We start from the raw sequence: 7,393 nt of genomic DNA on the forward strand, positions 1-7,393 counted from the left end.
TTATTGTTTTTTTTAAATAACGTGACTGCAAAATTTTACAATAACATAAAATTTTTTAGCCAAAAATTCTACGATAAATAGTATATATATATATATATATATATATACATTTATATAACGGATACATCCGACTACCTTTGAAACTTATCTAGCACGAACAAATCTTTTTGTTTGTTTGTTTGTTTGTTTGTTTTATGTTTTTTTTTAACACAATATTGATGTTTTTAGAACATATTGATAGTACATCAATCAAATCTAAAAAAAATTACAATGAATAAAGTATTTTGCAATCCGTTATATATTTACTTCTTTTTTTTTCAATAAATATTTTTTTAGGGGAGTTATATTCTTGTAATTAACCATTTTTTAATAATCAATAAAAGTTTATTAATTGTTTTCTCATTTCTCACCACTCACTCACAAAAGATGTGTGAGCATATATTATACTTTTACAAAAGAATTCTTTCAATTATACATGTTTACAATCATACAAACCATATCTTTTAACTATATTCTCATATAAATTTTAGAAATTATTTTATTTGAAAACACATACAATTATATATATATATATATATATGAACACATCTATTATATATTTTATATTAATTGATCAAAAAATATATATAAATTGGTACATATGAAAAAATAATTTTTCTTTTAGTCTGTATTTTGAATATAATGAATATTAAAATCTAGTGTATTGTGATTTTCTAATAATTATTAACTAATGCGTCTCAGGTACATTTTAGTGACACCTTACTCGACATTGAACTAAAAATTATTATTATTATTACTATATATAAGTATATATTTTAATTTTTATATAAAAAAACTAAGAGGAGAAGAAGAAGAAATTATTCATACCTTAAAGAAAAACATTAAAACATACCGTTGAATCACAAGTTTAGCATCACATGAATTTCTTTTCTTACTTTTGGATGTTGGCCAATTAAGTTGAGATAAGGATGGATCTGGTTCATGACTAAATCCTTACAGTATATCAATAAGTTCACCTTCACTTGTAGAAGAAACTAACTTCCTTCGCGAAGCTAATGAAATAAATCACTGTTCCACAACATCATCAAGAAACGATAACAGTTTATCATAATAATTGTTAACATTTAACAAACCAATTGGCTTATTGTGGATATTTAATTGTGCCCAACAAACAGTATGAAATATTTCTTTCAAAGTACCGAAACCTCCTGGCAAAGCAATGAAAGCATTTGAATGTTCAATCATTTGAGTAATTCGTTCATACATGTTGTCCACTTTCATTTCTTCTCCTATTGTTGGTCCTGTAAGATTGGCTAAGGTAATCGGAATAATGCCTAAAACTTCACTTCCACCTGCATGCGCAGCTTTTGCAACTTTTCCCATGAGGCCAACTTCACCACCACCATATACCAAATGAATCTTTTTTTTAGCAAGTGTTATTCCAGGATTTTCTGCTACTTCTTCATAAATTGAATCTTTTCCTGCACTAGATCCACAAAAAACACAAATATTTTTGATTTTACTTACCGTGGACGTTGACATGTTGAGAAATATGTTTTTTTTAATTGTTAGATCACAGCATATGAATTTATAAGCGTAACATGTCAAAAGTCAATATTTGAACAGGAAATTATTATTATTAAAAGAAAATAAAAATGAAAAAATTAAAACAAATATATACAGCATAGTTGTGATTGTGCTCACATCTTCCTCTGATTTTACGTTCAGTAACGACTTCAACGCCTTCTATGAGTCGAGGATATGCTTCACATCCAATTTTCTTATAAATTGGCAAACATGGTCTTGTAACGTCAGATTCCCAAGACGAAATTGTGTATATATATTTACTTATCTAAATAGATATGCGTTACTACAGTAGGATCTTTGTAAGGCTGATTCCACCGTCCATATTGATATTCCTTCTGTTGAAATTGCCACCATAGTTTAAGAAGTTCATTTTGCACGTACCAACTAGAATGCGTATCAAGAACCTCTAGAAAATTATCCAAAGGCTCTTTACTCAGACCATTCTTAATGAATAAAATTTTATCTTCTCTATTCATTGATGTCATTCCAACATTTTTGCATTTTCCCTTACAAGTCCACCTTGCACATTTATGACATCCACCTATACGTTTAGCTCTTCGCTTTTTGGCATATGTGCTTTTACCAAATCCTGGCATATGTCTTATTATTAATTCACTTGCTTCCCCAACCAATCGGACTTTTGATTCAATTATCAAACGGACATCATCAACCTTAGCCGCTCACATCTAGCTTTATAAATTTTTTTCAATGCATTATCAGGTAAACAAGCAAAATATTTACGAAGATTCATAATACACGCATCCATATTATTATTATTATATATATTTCAATTATTTTGGGAAAACTGAAGAAACCGACTTAAACAGTCACGGAGTACCGTTATCCGCCACTTAACCGGGAAATGAACTAGAATCTGCAAAACAAAATGAAAATATCAAACAACTATTGTGGATCATATAAAGGCATAAACTCATTATTAAGAATTTCATTTTCTATAAAAGGCTTAAGTCTTTGCCCATTAACTTTAAACACGTCATTATTTTTAGGATTTTCAATATCAACAGCACCATGAGGATAAACAAATTTGACTATAAATGGTCCTGACCACCTCGATCTTAGTTTACCTGAAAATAAATGCAAACGAGAATTATAAAGCAAAACTTTTTGTCCAATTTCAAATGACTTTCTTATAATATTTTTATCATGAAAGGCTTTAGTTTTATCTTTATAAATCTTTGAATTTTCATATGCATCATTTCTTAATTCTTCAAGTTCATTTATTTGCAATTTTCTTAATTTAGATGCATCATCTAAATTAATATTAAATGCTTTAATTGCTCAATAAGCTTTATGTTCAAGTTCAACCGGTAAATGACAATGCTTACCAAAAACTAACCTATATGGTGACATCCCTAATGATGTTTTAAATGCAGTTCTATATGCCCATAATGCATCACTTAATCTTAAAGACCAATCTTTTCGATTTGGATTAACTGTTTTTTCTAAAATTTGTTTTATTTCTCTATTTGCAAGTTCAACTTGACCATTACTTTGAGGATGATATGGGGTAGAAACTTTATGTGTAATGCCATATTTTCTTAACAAAGAAGAAAATGATTTATTTATAAAATGACTTCCCCCATCACTAATTATTGCTCTAGGTATTCCAAATCGGCTAAAAATATTTTCTTTTAAAATTTTTATAACAAATTTATGATCATTAGTTCTACATGCAATTGCTTCAATCCATTTTGAAACATAATCAACAGCGACTAAAATGTACGTATATCCAAAAGATAATGGAAATGGACCCATAAAATCTATCCCCCAACTATCAAATATTTCAATAATTGTGATTGGATTTAAAGGCATCATGTTTCGTTTTGAAATTGATCCCATCTTCTGACAGTTTTCACAAGATTTGCAAAATAAATGCGTATCTTTGAATAAAGACGGCCAACAAAATCCACATTGTAAGATTTTTGTAGCTGTTTTATTGGATGAAAAATGACCTCCACATGCTTCAGAATGACAAAATTTAATAACATTACTTACTTCATTGTCGGGTATGCATCATCGAAAAATTTGGTCAGGACAATACTTAAATAAGTAAGAATCATCCCAATAAAATTTTTTAACTTCTATCAAGAATTTATTCTTATCCTGTGAATTCCAATGAGAAGGCATTTTATTTGTCACAAGAAAATTTACAATGTTAGCAAACCAGGGCATAATAGTAGCATAAAACAACTAATCATCTGGAAAATTTTCATTTATTGGTATTTCATTATGAGGTGATTCAGTCATTATTCTAGATAAATGATCGGCTACAACATTTTCTTTTCCTTTTTTATCTTTAATTATAATATCAAATTCTTGTAACAATAAAATCCACCGTATTAATCTTGGCTTAGCATCTTTTTTATTTGATAAATATTTTATGGCAGAATGATCGGTGTAAACATTAGTAGTAGAACCAATTAAATAAGATCGAAACTTATCTAATGCAAATACTACTGAAAGTAATTCTTTTTCAGTATTTGAATAATTTATTTGGGCACTATTTAATGTTTTACTAGCATAATAGATTGCATAAGGTTTTTCTTCTTTTCTTTCTCCTAACACAGCTCCTATAGCATAATCATTTGCATCAAACATTAATTCAAATGGTAAAGACCAATCTGGAGCTTGTAAAATAAGTGATGTAACTAAAAGATTAATAATTTTTTTAAAAGCATTTTCACATTTCTGAGTCCATTCAAATTGTGCATCTTTTGTTAAAAGATTTGAAATTGGTTTAGATATTATGCTCAAATTTTTTATAAACCTTCTATAAAATCCTGCATGACCCAAAAATGATCGAACTTCTTTGACCGTTTTTGGTGATGTTAAATTAGCAATAACATCAACTTTGGCTTTATCAACTTCAATTCCTTTTTGAAATATCACATGTCCTAAAACAATCTCAAATTTAACCATATAATGACATTTTTCCCAATTTAAAACAAGATTTTTTTCTTCACATCTTTTTAATACTTCTTCTAGATTTTTAAGACAATTTTCAAATGTGTTTCCAAAAACAGTTATATCATCCATAAAAACTTCTACATATTCTTCAATCATATCACTGAAAATACTTAACATGCATCTTTGAAAAGTAGCCGGAGCATTACATAAACCAAATGACATTCTTTTAAATGCAAAAGTTCCAAAAGGACAAGTAAAAGTAGTTTTTTCTTGATCTTCTAATGATATAGGTATTTGATAATACCCATAATACCCATCAAGAAAACAGTAATAAGAATTTCCTGCTACTTTTTCTAGAATTTGATCTAAAAATGGTAGTGGGAAATGATCTTTTCTAGTTGCATCATTTAATTTTCTAAATCAATACACATACGCCAACTAGATGGAATCCTAACTTGTAATAACTCTCCCTTTTCATTTTTTATAACGGTGATGTCGGATTTTTTAGGTACTACTTGTGTTGGACTTACCTATTTACTATCTGAAATTGGATATATAATTCCAGCGTCTAATAGTTTTAATACTTCATTCTTAACAACTTCCTTCATATGTGGATTTAACCTTCTTTGTGGTTGTTGATATGTTTTAGCATTTTCTTCCAAGTGAATTTTATGTGTACAAATTAAAGGATTCATATCTTTTATATCTTTCTAATCCATCCAATTGCATTTTTATATTTTTTAAGTAATTTAATCAAATCTTCTTCTTGATTTGGCAAAAGAGTGGAAGAAATTACAACATGAAATGTTTTATTTTCACCAAGAAATATATATTTCAATTCTAATGGTAAAACTTTTAATTCAAGTTTTGTATTATCATCTTCTTTAAAATTATTTTTAGACTCAAAACTTTCTATTGAAAAAACTTCAGATTGTTGATTTAAGTTTTCTTCTTGTATATTTTCTTCCACAATTGTTTCAATTTCATTATCATATTCATTTTCATTAATACTTGGTTGTTTACATAAATTGAACACATTAAGTTCTAGAGTCATATTTCCAAAAGGCAATTTCATTATTCCATTTCGACAATTAATTAAAGCATTTGAAGTTGCTAGAAATGGTCGTCCCAATATTACTGGAATTTCATTATGTACTTCTATTGGTTGTGTATCCAAAACAATAAAATCTACATGATATATGAATTTATCAACTTGAACCAACACATCTTCTACAATACCTCTAGGTATTTTGATTGACCTATCCGCCAGTAAGAGAGTAACAGAAGTGTGTTTTAATTCTCCTAAATTAAGTTTTTCATAAACTGAATAAGGAAGTAAATTCACACTTGCTCCCAAATCCAACAAAGCTTTTTTAATTTTATTTTCTCCAATAATACATGAAATTATTGGACAACCAGGATCTTTATATTTTAAACTAGAATTATTTTGAAGAATAGAATTTACTTGTTCAGCCAAGAATGCTTTTTTCTTCACTTGCAATTTTCTCTTTACAGTACATAAGTCTTTTAAAAATTTTGCATAAGAAGGTACTTGTTTAATAGCATCTAATAATGGAATATTTATCTTCACTTGTTTAAAAACTTCATAGATATCAGAATCACTTTTTTGTTTTTTATGATTTGTTAATGCATGAGGAAATGATGGAGGTTTATTTGACTTATTTACTATTTCAGATGATTTATCATTCACCATATTATTCTTAAAATTTAAGATATCATCATTCTCAAAAGTATCAGGATTATCATCCTCACTCTTTGATTTTAAATGATCCTTGTTTTCATTACTATATGGATCATTAACTATTTTACCACTTCTAAGGGTAATAACAGATTTTATTTGATCAATTTTTTCATTTTTTAATTCTTGATTTTGATTTTTAGGATTAGGTTGAGGTTGAGATGGAAATTTTCCTTTTTCATGAATATTAAGTGCAGATGCAAATTTTGCAAGAGTTTCTTTCAAATCACTCATAGATTGACTGTTTTGAATATTGATAGACTCTTGCTTTTGGATAAATGCATGAATTACATCTTCAAAGTTTTTTCTTGGAGGTGTAACATAAGGAATATAACCTTGATGATTTTGGTTATTTTGAAAATATTGTTGTGACGGTTGTGCATTATTATCATTCCTCCAACTAAAATTAGGATGATTTTTCCATCCGGGATTATATGATGGTGAAAAAGGATCTAGTATTGGTTTTTTATAATTGTTAACATAATTTGCTTGTTCATGGAGACATTCTTTAAATGAAAGTAATATTGGACAATCTTTTGTAGCATGATCATGTGTATCACATATATGACAAACAATTTCTTGAATACTTTTTAATTGATCACTCTTTTTCATTTCTAATGACTCAATTTTTCTTGCTAAAGATGCAAGTTTAGCTTGAATATCTATATCATCTTTAAGATTATAGATACCACCCCCATTTGTTGAATTATTGTTTTTAGTTGTTGGTTGTTCTATTGTGCCTATATTATCCCAATTTTGAGCATTTTCTGCTAATGAATCCAAATATTCCATAGCTTCATTTGGGTTTTTATCTTCAAAAGTTCCATTACACATGAATTCTATCATTTGCCTATATTTAGGTATTAGACCTTCATAAAAGTGAGAAACTATTCTCCATGTTTCAAAACCATGATGTGGGCATGTATTAAGTAATTCTTTATATTTATTCCAACATTGATAAAACGTTTTTCCTTGTTTTTGAGAAAAAATTGTAATTTGTCTTTTAAAAGAGTTTGTTCTATGGGAAGGGAAAAACTTTTTGAGAAATTGTTGTTGCATTTCTTCCCATGATCTTATTGAACTTTATCTTAAATTTTGTAGCAATGTTTTAGCTTTATC

General features: G+C 27.9%; 1 pseudogene; it reads right to left on the minus strand.

The window, feature by feature from the left end:
* Positions 1-2,239: 2,239 nt before the first annotated feature.
* On the minus strand, positions 2,240-7,120 carry LOC142530554 (uncharacterized; annotated as a pseudogene).
* Positions 7,121-7,393: the final 273 nt, after the last annotated feature.

Source organism: Primulina tabacum, chromosome 17, assembly GCF_025594145.1.
Source record: "Primulina tabacum isolate GXHZ01 chromosome 17, ASM2559414v2, whole genome shotgun sequence".
In the NCBI taxonomy this organism is placed as follows: domain Eukaryota; kingdom Viridiplantae; phylum Streptophyta; class Magnoliopsida; order Lamiales; family Gesneriaceae; genus Primulina; species Primulina tabacum.